The 17,889-nt window shown below is 42.7% G+C and overlaps 1 long non-coding RNA gene across 1 annotated transcript; it reads left to right on the top strand.

The window, feature by feature from the left end:
* The first annotated feature begins 1,402 nt into the window (after positions 1-1,402).
* LOC120910338 lies at positions 1,403-17,056 on the top strand. Its single transcript, XR_005741527.1, has 3 exons — positions 1,403-1,550; positions 16,144-16,371; positions 16,871-17,056. It is a non-coding gene; the product is annotated as an uncharacterized LOC120910338 (long non-coding RNA).
* The last annotated feature ends 833 nt before the right edge of the window (positions 17,057-17,889 follow it).

The following is a 17,889-nucleotide window of genomic DNA, read 5'->3' as shown; positions in this document are numbered from 1 at the left end:
CTCTACGTTGCAGATAGAGAAATAAGCTGTGTGTTAGTGGGCGTCCTGACTCTCCTGTTGTCCAAGGGAGGGGGCGAGCACGACTCTCCACACCAGGGAGAAAGCCTTGCATTACTGTGTGGAGTTACAGACAGTAGAACAGGAAGTGAGGATTTCTCAGAAGAAATAAGGACATTTAAAAGCAAAATAGAAGGAAGAAGTAAGTGAAGGAGGACTGCACTAAGGTAAGGAAGCTATTTAGGAAACATTTTTTTTTCCTTTACAACCCCTTTAATCATTGGAAGATTCCCCATCACCTCCTGTTCCTTTGACAACTCAAACATTTTGGATTGTCCATCACTCTGTACCAAAGACAAGGTTTACCAGGACCAATAACGAAGGTGAATCTCTCCAGTGGGGACACATACAGTAGTTTAAACCTGATAAATCTTCTAACCCTGCCACATTTTATCACAAATAAAAAAAAAAAAAGTTAAGGTTTTGGTTTAACATGCACTTTAGAGAAAAAAACACTTTTCTCCAATATATAGGAGCATCCATTTTCAGAATAGAAAGATGATAGGTGTACAAATAGATATACAGATAGATACACACCAGTGCATGCACACGCACACATATTAAAAGCACACTAATTTGGCGTGCTTTTATCAATTACGTTTTGCCATTTACGAAATGAATCCAGGCCAATAAAACAATCAGTTGCTAATCATCACATAGAGGAAATATTTTAAATCTATCACAATGAGAGAGTCTGCTTTTTGCCAGCACAGTGTATTATGTATGCTTGTGTGCACATACAGAGATCCACTTTCCCAGCTCTGACTCAGGAGGGGATACCCAGGAGATGCCTCTTCCTTTCCAAATTTTGACCCAGTGCCTAAATTAGCAGGAGGGACTAATTAAAAGACTCAGCGCTCGTTGTACACGCTGGACTCGGAACGCAAGTCAAGGAAATTACTGGAGATAGCATCTGCGAGAAAATAAATGCTAGATAAATCGGGTGGAATAGCGCTATCTGGTCGGCTGCTCCAGCGCGGCTAATGTTATATAACGTAATGAGAACAGGCTATACAGAAAAACAGCCGGTATGGAGATTTTCTACAAACAGCTCTATTTTAGTGGCACAGTTTAAATCACTTTGTTAACATGTTGACTTTTTAGTCTTTAGAGAAATGGGAAATAAGGATTGCATCTTTTATTGCGCTGTGGCATGCACACTTCTAAAAACGATATATCCTTTTTTTCTTCGTAAAGTTAACTGTTGGCTTGGTTTAAACCTTTTTGATTATGTTTGTAGCTGAACTCCCAGAAAAAAAAAAGGTAATACTACACACAGTTGAAATTCAAATGTATGAATTGTTTTCTATACTGAAAGATTGATAATCATTTTCATGTAGTGTTGTATTTCAGAAACCCATGCCAGACAAACATGGCCAGGTCACTGACATCCTCTAAAGTGAAACAGTCCGGCTTGGTCAAGGACCACCTATCAGCCTCCTATATGTTCAAAGAAGGAGCAGGAGGATATTTTTGTTTCTCCTCTCCTGGAGGTATGTTCTTACTATTAGACTAACAGTATAAACAAAGAGGTGGCCCAGGGCAACTGGTCAGAGGACTGCTTTCACTATATATCCTACACTAAGCAACTCTTCTAGGTCTTTAAAATAACACAATACCAGCTCCTTTTAATAGAAGAGTTGGGTAAAATATATATACCTACTCTATTACAAGAAGAGTTGAGTATAATATATATACCTACTCTATTACAAGAAGAGTTGAGTATAATACCTCCTCTATTACAAGAAGAGTTGAGTATAATACCTTCTCTATTACAAGAAGAGTTGAGTATAATACCTTCTCTATTACAAGAAGAGTTGAGTATAATACCTCCTCTATTACATGAAGAGGTGAGTATAATACCTCCTTTATTACAAGAAGAGTTGAGTATAATACCTCATCTATTACAAGGAGAGGTGAGTATAATACCTCCTCTATTACAGGAGAGGTGAGTATAATACCTCCTCTATTACAAGGAGAGGTGAGTATAGTACCTCCTCTATTACAAGGAGAGGTGAGTATAATACCTTCTCTATTACAAGAAGAGTTGAGTATAATACCTCCTCTATTACATGAAGAGGTGAGTATAATACCTCCTTTATTACAAGAAGAGTTGAGTATAATACCTCATCTATTACATGAAGAAGTGAGTATAATACCTCCTCTATTACAAGAAGATATATATATATATATATATATATATATATATATATATATATATATATATATATATATATATATATATACGGTATATATATATATATATATATATATATATATATATATATATATATATATATATATATATATATATTTAAGCTATTAACCTCCCTGGCGGTATGATTCTGTCTGGAATTACGTACCAAAAGCGGTACAATTATTTTGCAAGGAAATTTGGCGTTTTATACTGTAGGTCTGTAATTTTTTGAAATAACTCACTTAAATCTGACCAAGCAAGAGTCTTGTAGGCATCCCGGGTATGATTTTTTTTTAAAACAAAATTATAAATTATAATTTAATAAATAATTATAAATAATTATAACAAATAATAATACAATTATAATAAAAATTATTCAATAATGTAATCAACTCAAAATCACTGAAATTTGCTCAGTTGCAGAATTGTCGCTGTCATTACTTTTATTTTTTTATGACGAATTTCCCCACAAATCGCTATCGCACAATTCTGCAAGTGATTATAATTTATTATCGCTGTTTTCTAGCTGATCTAAAACCATTTTTGACATAAAGGGACACTTTTGGACAATCTGCAGTTTTTAGGCAGAAAGAACATTTTTTATTATATAAAAGTACATGTAGGACACTGGGCAGACCACTAGGGACAAGGGGGGGGGGGGTGTATTTTTTACATACAGTACTGTAATCTATAAGATTACAGTATACTGTATGTAAAATGTTTGTTTACTTTTTTGAATTTGGCGCCGTTCTCCGCCCCCGTGCGTCGTAACGTCGCAGGGAACAAAGATTGGCGGCACACAGGGACACTGTGAATCGAGCGAGGAGGTCCCACTCGCTCACACAGCGGGGTGGCATCGCTGGATCCAGGGACAAGGTAAGTAACTTGCCTGTGGATCCAGCGAGAAGGTAAGCCGCGCCGCTGCACACTCTGCACGTCCACCCAGAGCGTGACTCGGGGATACCGATCCTAACATTGGAAACCTACCCCGAGTCACGCTCGGGTTTACCGCCAAGGGGGTTAAGGTTCCATGTCTGTGGGATTTCCATGGAAGCTTCCAAGTCCCAGGTTGAGCGACTGCCCCGGTGTTTACTGAATACAGGTGGTCACTCGCTTCACTTGGGTGCAATTCAGAGAACATTTTGCACATTGGGAGATTTCCTCTACCTTCCTGTTGCAATCCTGGCGGGGATAGTAAGTAAAGAAAAAATTCCCAAATAGTACACAGACAGCAAAGAAAGAAATAACCTGGAAGGGGATTTAATCATTCTATACTCTATCTGAAGAAAAATAAAATGGCGATACATACACTTTTAAAATATATAGTAAGCCTAGATAGGAAACGTATAAAATTGTAGCTTACGAAGCCCAGCACCAATGTACTGGCAGTTACTACTTTAACTTGGTCATGTGACTGTTTATTCTTCTCTACCTCTTTAGCAGGGAAAATGGGTGAGATGAAGTCACATCATGTCTGTTGATGACATAATTGGGTCCCAGACTTCAAATCCTATGTCCACTCGGTGCACTTCTCACTGCTAGGCTGTAGATATTGTACAGTACTTACATGTTTACAACAGAAAGAGGTCAGTGGAAGCTCTGGTATGCCTACATTGTCATCTGAGGAGGACATGTTGGAGAAGGGGGGTGAAAAAAGGTAGTTATTTCTGCAAGCATTTTGTAGAATTGTCAGACTTCACAGAGGCAATGCTGGCAGGATGCTTTACTACAAAATACTACTTTTTCATTGCATAAAACCCAAATCTAGGCTCCCCCCATTGGAGCACCCCCCACTCTCAGACCAAAAATTATTTACTTTTTACAAGTCTCTTTTACCAGCTCCAATAACCTGCGGCCTCGTACACACGACCGAGTTACTCGTCGGGCGAAACACATAATTTTCCTTGTCGAGTTCCTTGTTAGGCTTGTCGAGGAACTCGACAAGCTTGCTTTGCGTACACACGATCAAGACAAAATCTCCTCGTTCTCAAACGCGGTGACTACAACACATAGGACGGCAGGGGAAGTTTGATTCCACTTGCACAACTCTAGGGGCTGCTTTTGCTAATCTCATGTGTTTGCGTGTTAAGTAAAAGTTTGGTAAGAGACTATTTGCACTTTTCAGTCTGTTACAGCTTTAAAAATGTGTTCTCTCCATTACAAATGCTACTTTTACTCCCGTCTCATACTTTATTATGAGCAAGCGCGGGTTCCTTAGCATACACACGCTTGAGTTTCTCGTCCGAAACCAGCCCGACGAGGAACTCGACGAGCCAATTTAAAAAAATAACTTGCTCTCTTTTTGGCTCGACGAGTTCCTCGACAGTTTCCTCGATGAAAAATGTACACACGACCGGTTTCCTCGGCAAAAAAACTCTCCCACCAAGTTTCTTGATGGATTCTGCCGAAGAAACTGGTCGTGTGTACGAGGCCTGAGAGATCCTCTTACCCCTCTTCTCCCTCAGATAATGTGTGGATCCTTTTACTCTTTAACCTGTGAGTCTAAATGCAGCGGGGAGAGCCTTGATGCCATGGGCTCACAAGAAATGGGTTGAATGATTCTGGGTTCATGGAGCTTTTTTTTTAGTTAAAGTAAGGTTAAAAATGCTCAAAAATTAAAAAAAAATTACCCAACAATTTATATTTAGTTGGTTAAAAAAATAAAAAGATGGTTCTGCCCAGACATTGGAAGTCGACGAGCATGCCTTCCCTGGGGGATTGGGCAATTGGAGTGGACTAAATAAATAGCTTTGAACGAATGTTGTCGCAGGAAATGGGTAAAGAGGAGCAATTTTCCAAGACCTGGACTATGTTTCGATACTCCTCGGAATATATTCCATGGGCTACAGAGGACTCCACCGAAGCAAATGTGTAACCAAAGTGGAATGTCTCTCTCTTAATACAGTATCTACATTCCTTACTGCCTTGACCCCTCTATTCCCACTCTCTTTTTCTCCTTTCCCTTTATATGTTGCAGTGTCAGGCCTCGTACACACGATCTGGGAGATATTTTTTTGCCGGGGAAACCAGTCGTGTGTACATTTTCGTCAAGGAAACGGTCGAGAAACTCGACGAGCCAAAAAGAGAGCAAGTTCTCTATTTCCTTGACGGGAATGGAGAAAATTGGCTTGTCGAGTTCCTCGACAGCCTGACAAGGAACTTGACGAGGAAAACGATGTGTTTCGCAAGTTGAGTTCCTCGGTCGAGGCTTCACACGATCACCTAAATCATAATCTTAAGTCTCATCAGACTGGAATTGTGGCACACACTGAGCTCCCCCTCAGAGAAACGCGCTTAGCACATCAACAAAAGCCCTAGCTTATTTGTGATGAGTGGGCGCCACTCGTTGAGTGGATAGAGGTGCTCACCTATCCGTAATAAGTCAGGTTAGACGATATAGCTATACAGGCTTTCATACCAAACTAAATCAATCGAAGCTCAGGAATTATCTAAAACATGAGACGGTTTGATATCAGTATTGTAATGATGTCTATTTCTATATATATATGTGTTAATAAATGACATATTTGTCTACTGTACACTTTTCCTTTCTCAATAAAATAAGATTGAATTACTTTTTTTTAAAGATTAGGTATTGTTTAGAGTACCTAAGCCATGTATAGAGTATAGATGGCTTGATTTTCATAGGATAAAGCCCATATCAATTGTTTTCCACATCCATTGTCATTGTTCGGCTGATAAGATTGCACCTGGATCAGTGGATTGTTAAATCAACTTCAATGGCTTGAATTTTGGCGGAATTCTAAATAGAATGCTCCAACTGATGCAAGAATGGACCATAACCACCAAACAAGCACAGTGGCGGTGCATCCATAAAGGCAGCATGGGCGCCACCCCCTCTGTCCTGCCACCTGTCATGTCTATCGCCATAGATAGATTAATGCATTGCATAAATCTATCTATGGTCACTGCTGCCACCCCCTATTTAGGTGCCCGGCCCATTTTTGGGTGCCGTGCACCTGAATTACAGCAGCTGGGTATTTGCGGAGGGGTATTTTTTTGGAAGCACCTGATTAGAGCCATAGGCTCTAATAGGTGTCCAAAAAGGTGAACAACAGGCGACACGCTGGGCGCTCGCAGTTCACTCAGAGTTGTGTTAGAAAAGCGAATGAATATTCGCTTTCCTAATACTGAACCGCCTCTCAGACAATCAGGTGCTCGGGTCTGTTACCTGTCACCTGATTGGCTGAAATGACAGGCGCTGTGATTGAACGCCTATCAGGCGTTCAATCATAGCAGAGGACGAGAAGAGACGACGGGAGAAGACATTGAGGACATCGCTGCCGTGACCCGCTGCCCCACCGAGACAGGTAAGTGCCGGGTGGGCAATTGATGAGCATACTGGCAGCATTTGATGGGCACAGTAGCGACAATTGATGGGGATACTGGCAGCAATTGATGGGCACAGTAGTGGCAATTGATAGGCACAGTGGCAGCAATTGATGGGCACAGTAGTGGCAATTGATGAGCACACTGGCAGCAATTGATGGGCACAGTAGTGGCAATTGATGGGCACAGTGGAAGCAATAGATGGGCACACTGGCAGCAATTGATGGGCACAATAGCAGCAATTGATGGGCACGCTGGCAGCAATTGATGGGCACTGTGGAAGCAATTGATGGGCACAGTGGAAGCAATTGATGGGCACAGTGGCAGCAATTGATGGGTACAGTAACTGCATTTGATGGCACAGTGGCGGCAATTTATAGGTACAGTGGCTGTATTTGATGACACAGTGGCGGCAATTGATGGACACAGTAGCTGTGTTTGATGTGGTTGCAAATGATGTTTTTTTTTCAGTTTGTTTGCGCCCCCAAAAAATGTGAGCACCAGCCGCCACTGCAGAAGACTGTATTTATATTACTTGCTTTATACAAAGGTACACCCAATTGTCAAGACATATCAAAACAGCCACCCTTCCCAATAGCAATATTCTGAAGGCCAACAATGAGTTATCACCTAAAACGAACCAATTACCGCTGGTGGTTTACTCCCACAATAAATCCCTGAGAGCTTCACAAAAAGGCTGTCCTAATTTCAATAACTGCAACATTTGCAATTCTATGATTACACTAGTGAGGTTTTTTTTTTTCCACCTACACCGTGGTAAACAATATTAGATCATAGATATTGTTAAAACTGCATCACAGAACACGATCACTGAAAAGGTTAATAAACTCTACAGAGAGGGGAACTAGGACAATGTACTTCTGAGAAGGGAAGCATATGGGATGTTTACATTAGACACCGAGAACCCTAGAGATTTAAACACAGCATTTTCATACATATTATTTTAGGAGGACCAGTGTGCCACACTGATCTTTATTCAGTATGTGGATATTTTGTTTATTTGTATTTTAATCTTTAATATGTATGGTGTCCAAAACTTCTTTCCCATTGTTTTAGTCAGTTGCTTAGGGGCTATTAGGTAAGACAAACACCAACTGGGGCATTTTGTTTCTATTTTAGAACTATTGTCTATCATAGTAGATTATAATTTCTTGGTCATGCCTGCTTCTCATGTTTGCCTGATTTGTAAGCCTCAGCCTGAGCTCACTTGTGTTTTGATGTCACGTTTCTACAGTAGGTGTCTACCCAATGCCCTTTGTTTTCCCCTCTCTGTCCTTTCATTTTCTCCCTCTCAATCTTCTTCCCTCATCACCCAAATCATCCTACCCGCTCTTCTCAAGACCTCCTACTCTCAAGCTTTCTTGTCTCCTCCTCCCATGCTCATCTCCAGTATTTCTCCAGAGCCTCTCCCATGCTTTGGAACTCGCTACCTCAACCTGTCTGACTTTCCCCTACTCTTGCTACCTTCAGGCGATTCCCTGAAAACTCATCTCATCAGGGAAGCCTATCACGTCTCCAACTAATCTTTTACCACTTCTATCAGCTCATTCCCCACAGTTCCAACCTTTTGTACCACCTGCCCCACGCTATTAGATTGTAAGCTCTTCTGAGCAGGGCCCTCTTAATCCTCTTGTATTTTACTGTATTATAACTGTATTGTCTCCCTTTTTTTATTGTAAAGCACTGCGCAAACTGTTGGCGCTATATAAATCCTTTCTAATAATGATAATCATTTTCTCTCCCCAATTCCTTATCCCCACACTTCACATCCATGATAAGAAGGGGTGGTATGTTGATTAGTAACCATATTGACACTAAACATGTACCACCGCCATATTGCACATGCATAAAGGCTCCAAGGAGGGCTATACCTGCGCAATAGACCAATAAGCAGTAGTGTATTTAGGTTTTGTGCTCCCCTAGGCCTGACTAAACTTGTGCACCCCCTAAATCACCCCTTCCTGTCAAGGCCGCATCCCTTGCTGTTTAAGACCCGCCCTTCCCTTAGGTCCCATACACATGAGAGGATTTATCCGCGAATACGGTCCAGCGGAGTGTACTCACCATCGCATTGAAATCCGCGCCGAAATCCTCTGGCGATGACGTGTCGCGCCGTCGCCGCGATTATGACGCGGCGACGTGCGCGACGCTGTCATATAAGGAATTCCACGCATGCGTCGAAACATTACGACGCATGCGGGGGATCCCTTCGGACGGATGGATCCGGTGAGTCTATACAGACCAGTGGATCCATCCGTTGGGATGGATTCCAGCAGATAGATTTGTTTAGCATGTCAGCAAATATTCGATCTGCTGGAATCCATCCCAGGGGAGAAATATCCGCGGAAACAGATCCGCTGGAGTGTACACACCATAGGATCTATCCGCTGAAACCCATTTGCTGGGATTTTTCAGCGGATGGATTCTATCGTGTGTATGGGGCCTTACTCTATCCAAAATGGGTGTTCCTATAGTTCTACTTTAGGCACAGAATTCTGATAATTTTATGGAGAGGACTAAGAAGATATAACCATGCCAATGGTGCACCAGAAAATACATGGATGATAGGACGGTCAAAATTACAAGCTATGCCCCCCCCCCCCCCCCACACACACACAGTTGCAGAATGCTGGCCGCTTGCATAACGGAAACAGTGCGGCTGCTTTATGGGGCACTAGACTAATTTGCCTCTTTGCCCAGATCGCCCCATAAGACTGGCGCTACACTAACAGTGTAGCGCAAGCCGGCGGAGACTCTTTCCGTGCTGCCCCCCTGCAACGTGCTGCCCTAGGCCTTGGCCTTGTTGGCCTAAGTCAGGACACAGCGCTGCCAATAAGATTGAGCTTTTCAATTCCCCGGCAGTTTGCAGAGATTGGGACTATCAGGATTCAATCATTGCCCATCAACGGCAATTCCTTTGCTAGACTACTCTGCAAATATCAGAAATATCAACAGATCTGTAATTATGTTGAATACTTATCTACATGTTGCATCACAATTTTGTGCACTTGAGTATAATATTTATGTTGTTTGCTGCCATGTTTTTTCCTATTCTGTATATTTGGTGAAATATTGAGGGAATATGACAGCGAAGATTATGTGACATCATAGGAGTACTGGTGACATCTTATTTTTTAGCTGTATGGAACAGAGGTTCGGTTCTAGATAAAGTTGCTGAGAACCTCTGTTTCTATACCAATAGTTTGAAGACTATTATACACAATTAAAGGGTTACAGGCAATGGATGGAGTTACACTTCACAGGGTACTAAATACATTTTGCAGGTATGCAGCTATGAATGGAGAAACGCTGCAGGGGTTTTATGACACATTATGGCATTTTGTATGCTGCATGGGCTGGTCTGGATTGGTGTAGTCGTAAATACATTGGGAGAATGTTTCCACACTTAATAATTATTGCATAGCCAAGTCTATACTATGTTGCAAATCTCTCAGTTTAGAATTACAAGTTGTTATTGAATTATTAGGTTTAAAATCTAAGAGACTTAATGAAGAACAAGGATGCTACAAATGTTAGGATACGTTCTTCAATTATTGCATATAATATATATCCAAATATAACACCCTATATAATAGATTTTATAGCATATTAGACATTTACACTCTATCTATCTATCTATCTATCTATCTATCTATCTATCTATCTATCTATCTATCTATCTATCTATCTATCTATCTATCTATCTATCTATCTATCTATCTATCTATCTATCTATCTATCTCTCTATCTATCTATCTATCTATCTATATCTGTACATGAACTTTAATGGCATCCCAGTCTTAGTCTGTAGGGTTCAATATTGAGTTGGCCATTCTTTGCAGTTATAACAGCTTCAACTCTTCTGGGAAGGCTGTCCACAAGGTTTAGGAGTGTGTCTATGGGAATGTTTGAAAATTCTTCCAGAAGTGCATTTGTGAGGTCAGGCGCTGATATGGACGAGAAGGCCTGGCTCTCAGTCTCTAATTTATCCCAAAGGTGTTCTATCGGGTTGAGGATTCTGTGCAGGCCAGTCAAGTTCCTTCACCGCAAACTCGCTCATTCATGTCTTAATGGACCTTGCTTTGTGCACTGGTCCAGATCATTTGGTGGGGGGGGGGGGGGGTTTAGTGTGTGGTTGTTTTTCAGGGGTTGGGCTTGTCCCCTTAGTCCCAGTGAAGGGAACTCTTAAGGTGTCAGCATACCAAGACATTTTGGACAATTCCATGCTCTCAACTTTGTGGGAACAGTTTGGGGATGATCCCTTCCTGTTCCAACATGATTGCGCACCAGTGCACAAAGCAAGGTCCATAAAGACATGGATGAGCGATTTTGAGGTAGAGGAACTTGACTGGACTGCACCTCAACTCAATAGAACACCTTTGGGATGATTTAAAACCAGTCGCTGTAGATCGAGGGGGACATGCAAGGACAATAAAAAACAGGATTTTAGCTTGCACATGATTGGATGATAAAATCAGCAGAGCTTCCCCTCATTTCAGATCTACCCTTCAGATGTACAGCGACTGCACTTCAAAGTGCACTTTCAGTGCAATTTTGCGCTTGTAGGGCCAGATCCAGAAAGACAGTACGCCGGCGTACTTTCAAATTTGCCGCGTCGTATCTTTAGTTTGAATCCTCAAAACAAGATACGACGGCTTCTGGCTTCGATCCGACAGGTGTACGGCTTCGTACGCCTTCAGATCGTAGGTGCAATACTTCGGCACCCGCTGGGTGGAGTTTGCGTCGTTTTCCGCGTCGGGTATGCAAATTAGCTTTTTACGACGATCCACGAAGGTACGCGCGGCCGTCACATTCTCTTACGTCGTCGCTAGTCGGCTTTTTCCGGCGTATAGTTAAAGCTGCTATTATCCGGCGTATAGATAGACTTGCCATGTTAAGTATGGGCGTCGTTCTCGCGTCGAAATTAGAATTTTTTTTGCGTAAGTCGTCCGTGAATAGGGATGGACGTAACTCACGTGCATGCGCAGTTCATTCGGCGCGGGGATGCGCTTTATTTGAATGAATCACGCCCCCTACCCGCCGATTTGAATTCCGCCGCCAGAAATATACTACGCCGCCGTAACTTTCGGCGCGCAAGCTTTCAGGATTTGAACCAACGCGGAAAAGTTACGGCGGCGTAGGTAGGCAGGTGTAAAGGTATGTGGATCTGGCCCGTAGTTTACACTTGTAGTGCAAAGTGGATTTTCCTTTCGTAAATAACCCCCATTATGTCACTTCTGACATTGTATTCTAAAAACCTCTTTACTTTCGACATGAGACTAGCATGCCACAAGAAACGGACGTTCAGACGTCCGAAAATCAAATCGTGTATACGGGGCCTTAGACAGGGATGCCAGTAAAGTTCATGTGCGTGTAAAGGCAGGCGTCCTAATACTTTTGGTAATATAGTGTGTGTGTATATATATATATACTGTATATTCCCCAAGCGGCGCAGAATACTGTTTATTTGGAAGTTGTTTTCCTTCCTGTACTGGAAAAATGAAAAGTTTCTATTTACAAAAATAACATTTCAGAACTGTGCAGGGTCACGCTTGTGGCTCGGATCAGGAAATGAATGGGAATGGGTCACTGACTGGCAGAGTAGAATTTGCCTCGTCTCCATAATTAAGATCAGCAGTTTCCTTACCCAACACAGAAAAAACTGGTGTCCATAGCTCTCAGTGGCACCCATTGATTCCTAAGTCTTTTTATTGACACCTTCAGACTAAAAACAAATTATTTCTGTACACAGCACTTTGTAAATGTAGTTTGTATCTATGCTATCTGTGCACGGGGGAAGATATAAATGCAGCAATTAAAGTGTAACCAAAGGCAAAACTTTTTTTATTTATTTTTTCATTTTGGATAAGGTATTTTGAGTAAGGTTCATAACTAACTGGATGTGAGGTAGAGGTCCTTGTCAACATGGGGACAAGGTGCCTTGTGGGGGTGCGGGGGGGGGCTTTACTGCCCTTCCCTTGCAAGGTACCACCACTGTTGGGGGCTGCATGCTCAATTCCCCCCTCCCCTTTTATGACCACCCGGGCTGCATGTCTGGATAAGGGACTTTTTTTAAATACAGTAAGTACTGTCCCGTTTAAAAAAGAGTGTCAAATGGTATGGGGTCCCCTTTGAAATTCATATCTGCCACTATTTGGGCATGCAGCCTGGGTGACCAGTAAAATGGAAGGCAGCAAGTCCCCCTCCCCTCCTTCCTGAACCATGGCAGGACACATGCATTTCAACTTTGGGCATGTACCTGGTACAGATGCAAAGTCCCCCCCTTCCAACTTAAGGTACCTTATCCTCATATTAAGAGGACAAGAGCCTAATTTCTACACTCATTCCCCAAAGTCCCCAAGAGGACGTAGGAGTTTATGGCTGGAGGACTTTATGGTATCCGAAACACCTATTTTATAATAAGGGGCCCCCAGATATCTGACACCTTCTAGAGCAGTGGTTCTCAACCTGGGGGTTGGGACCCGCTCGGGGGGGTCGAACTACTATTTGCCAGGGGCCACCGAATCCTGGGCTTTTCCTGAAGCCTGCACCGCTCCCAGCCTTTTTGTAGCCGCCCATCAGGGCTGTCCCTGGAGCCTGTGGCCGCCCAGCTCGATGGAATTTTCCGTCGGAATTTTTGATGAAGCTGACTTTCATCAGTCATGCATACACACTGTCAGACTAAATTCCGACCGTCCAAAACGCGGTGACGTAAAACACTACGACAAGCCAAGAAAAATGAATTTCAATGCTTCCGAGCATGCGTCGACTTAATTCTGAGCATGCGTGGGTTTTTTTGATAGACTTTCCTATCTTTTTTTTTCCCATCGGAAAAAAATAAAACATGTTCTATTTCTAAACACCGATCAGACTTTTTTCATCGGAAATTCCGATCGTGTGTACACGGAATAACACTACCTGTGATTACAGGTAGTGTTAGACCCCACTACAGTTCTCAGATCAGCAGATTACCTTGATCAAGAGCACCTAAGTGGGCCGATCAGAACTCCCCCCGGCACTGCCACTCATTCCAACTCCCCCCACCAGCACTGCCACTCATCCCATTCCCAACACCTCCCCACCAAGGAGTAAGAGAAGCAATAAAAATAGAGACTACTGTACATGGAAGGGAGAGGAAAAGAGGGGGAGGAACAAAGAAAAAGGGAGAGAAAGAATAAAAGAAAGAACAAGAAAGATGGCTTCTCTAGGGATGGGGGAAAAAAAGAAATTAGGATAGAGAGAGATAAAAGAGAAAGAAAGGCCGGAGCTGCGGTGGCTCAACGCGATTGGCACTGCGCTGACAAGCCATTCACCTCTGCAGCTAGGGGTTCGGATTCCGGTCTCGGCTACATGTGAATTGAGTTTGGTGGTCTCAGCCCGGCTCCCGGTGGGTGTGCTATGCGAGGTAAGCCTGCGCTTAGTACGCCCACCCCCCTTCCACAAAAACCACCACACTTACACACGCACTCGAAATTGGGTTAACATGCACGCACTTTGACCACGCGGTCTCTAAAAAGAGAGGCGAAGGACTAACGAGGCTGGTTGAGCGGGCAAATCCTCTCACTCCCTTATAGGGAGTCCCTCTGCCCCGTTGGGCTTCAAAGCGGGGCAGGTAGGGCGGGCTATGTGGGAGGACCCCCTCACACACCCACCATTGCCACCCGGGGCATGGAGAAAGGTGGCCGATTGCCTCTGGGGGAGGCCTGCCTACTCCCAACTCCTGCAGTCCGGCTCCTCTCTTGAGTACATGCACAAAATACACTTAAAAAAAGAAGAAAGAAAGGGGAACAAAGAGAAAGAGTGGGACACCCTAAAATGTACCATAATGGGTTTTAATACTGTACAAGCGGAAGGGACTCAGATCGCTAAATGTCTGTGGGTTAGGGGCGCAAATTATTTGTCTTGCCTTGGGTGCTGTAAATTTTATCAAGGGGTCACAGCAGTATATACTGTAGGTTGAAAACCACTATTCTAGAGGAATGTGTGTGGGTCCAATATTACCCTGTGTTACTCCTTCCCATATAGTTCAAGGTAAATAAACACACCAACACCTTAGAGAAAGTTCTTTAATCATGTCCCATGATGTAAAATCATCATCATTCATGTCGCCTAACAATATAGATCTGGCATCAATCACAATGACCAGCTGCCTGGCAATGTCACCCCACACCACTGCTACAACTAAATGACAGATCCCTATACAAACAGCAGCCAGGGATTTAAGGGGGTGAACTATCAAAATACAGACAGATTTTTGAGCAGCTCACTAAACTGTGAACAGGTCAGGTTCAAGTATAACCCAAATCCAAACCTCATCCCTTATTATGAGTCATAATATTTTTTTGGAGTAATAATAATACTTTTTTAAATCAAAATGATGGTTTATACTTTTGAGTCACAGACACAAAACAAGCACACATTTCAGAAAAGAGATTCCTTATGCAAAAAAGTATAGTATATAGATCAATGTTTGTTCCAAACAAGTTTGAATCCATTCTCTGTTGCCAAGCATCAACTACCCGCTTGAGGTCAAGTCCCTGTGTTCTTGATCTTGGCTTCACATTGAAAAAACTGCCCTTGTGAACCTTATTTACCTCTTTGATTTATTTAATGGTTTTAATCATGTCGCCCCCTATTCTTTACTCTTGATTGTAGATATTAAGTGCCAGATTCACGTAGGGGCGCGGAGGCGTAACGTATCATAGTTACACCGCCGCAAGTCTTCATCGCAAGTGCCTGATTCACCAAGCACTTGCGATAAAATCCTCCGCCGGCGGCCTCCGGCGCAAGGCAGGCCAATTTAAATGGGCGTGTGCCATTTAAATTAGGCGCGCTCCCGCGCCGGACCTACTGCGCATGCTCAGTTTCGTAATTCCCGTCGTGCTTTGCGCGCCGTGACGTCATTTTTTCGAACGGCGACGCGCGTAGCGTAATTCCATATTCCCGGACGGCTTACGCAAACGACGTTGTTATTTAAATTTCGACGCGGGAACGACGGCCATACTTTATACAGCAATACGATTGCTGCGTAAAGTTAAGGCACACAAAAAACTGACAAACTTTGAGAAGGGAAACTAGACTAGCGGCGACGTAGCGAATGCGAAAATCCGTCGGGAATCGCCGTAACTCCTAATTTGCATACCCGACGCTGGTTTACGACGCAAACTACCCCCAGCGGCGGCCGCGGTATTGCATCCTAAGATCCGACAGTGTAAAACAATTACACCTGTCGGATCTTCTGGCTATCTATGCGTAACTGATTCTATGAATTAGTCGCATAGATAGAAACAGAGATACGACGGCGTATCAGCAGCGTATCAGCGTATCAGCGGCGTATCAGCGTATCTGGTCAATCTGTAAAGCTTATTTACGTCCCAGACACTATGTTAATGGTTCTTGAGGCTTCTCTTATCCACACCATTCCTTATATTGATTGTTTTTTAGCACCTATATTTAGTTCATGTTTGTTTCACCGCCATAATGTCATTTGTTTAGGTTGATTTTTCTCTTTATTTCAGATCTGACATCTACCTGTGGTGTTTCATACTGACAGTGGAGCATTCGTTCTCCTAACCCCCATCCCTTCTCAGGTCCTGGTTAAAAAAAAGTGGACCCTGTGGCTATTCCTTTCCTTCCTTTTCTTGTTATCAGATATAACTGAAGTATATTGGAAAACATATTTGGTCTTAAACCATTCTCTGGCTAAACCATCATTGATGCGATAGTTGGCCATCACTTTTAACAATGTACGTTGTAAGTTGACCTTGTGAGGTCTGACATGCATTGGTTTTGATATCTTTACACATATATATATATATATATATATATATATATATATATATATATATATATATACGTATATACAGTATGGCCCGGATTCACGTAGAACCGCATATCTTTGTGCGGGCGAAACGTATCCTATTTACGTTACGCCTCTGCAACTTTGACAGGCAAGTGCCGTATTCTCAGGCGTAAATCAGCGTACACGCCCCTAGTAAATATGCAGTTAAAATCCGACGGCGTAAGAGAATTACGCCGGTCGGATCTAATACAAATCTATGCGTAACTGATTCTAAGAATCAGGCGCATAGATACGACGGCTCGGACTTGTACGAGAACCCGGGCCTATATATATATGTGTATTATTGCATGTACATATCTCTTTCCTCTTGTTTGTGTTTTTGTGTGTGTGGATGTGTGTTTTGTTGGCCGTGCATTCATGTGTGTTACTGTATTAATCTTCAGATCATTTCTTTACGCTTCTCCTGAAGAAGCAAGGTTTTCCTTGCGAAACGTGTCGAGAATGTCAGCACAGGTCTTCCAGGTTGATGGTGGATGTTAATATTAACTGCAATGTTTATTTATGTTGATCAATATTCAGTACTACATATATTTTTGGGCTATTTATGTATATGTGTTGTTTTTAAATGTATGGTAATAAACTTGCTTATATTTTTTACTTATATGTCTGATGTGTGATTAAAAGTCCCGTGGGCCCAAATATGTTTTTGTTTGCAGAACTGGAAACAGTATTCTAAATAAGGTCTAACTAAAGATCTATATAGAGGGAATCAGGACCTCCTTCCTCCTTGTGATCCCTCTAGTGATGCATCCTAGAATTCTATTCGCTTTTCCCACTGCATGGCCATTTTGAAATACTGTATTTGTTGGCATATAACACTACCTTTTTCACCCTGCAAATCAGTTGCAAATAGTGTGTGCGTGTTATACGCCGATACTGCAATAGGGGCTGCCTCGGGGAGGGGGCAGGACGAGCGCCGTCAGATTGCATACAGCGAGAATCTTCTGTTTAATCGGCCTCTGTAATAGGAAAGTACAGTCTCCTGGGCTGGCATTGGACCAGTGTTCTGTCTATCATAGAAGCTGGTCCAGGAGGTGGGACTTTTAATTAAAAAGGCCACCGAGTAAACAGGAGATTCTTGCTGTATGTAATCTGATGGCTCTCATCCCACGTCCCTCCCTGAGATGGGCATTGATCAGGCTGCATTCATGGCAATAGGGAGGCTGCATATGGGCATTAACCAAGCTGCATTGATGGGCTATTGTAAGGCTATAGATTGGCATTGATTAGGTTGCATTGATGGGCAATGTTGATGCTGCAAATGGGCAATAATCAGGCTACATTGATGGGCAAGTGCGAGGCTACAGATTGGCATTGATTAGGTTGCATTGATTGGAAATTGTGAAGCTGCAGATGGGCATTGATCAAGCTGAATTGATGGGAAATGTTGAGGCTGCAGATG

The sequence above is a fragment of the Rana temporaria genome, chromosome 8, assembly GCF_905171775.1.
Source record: "Rana temporaria chromosome 8, aRanTem1.1, whole genome shotgun sequence".
NCBI lineage: Eukaryota > Metazoa > Chordata > Amphibia > Anura > Ranidae > Rana > Rana temporaria.
The sequence above is the reverse complement of the archived record's forward strand: the minus strand, read 5'-3'. Positions and strand labels throughout refer to the sequence as shown.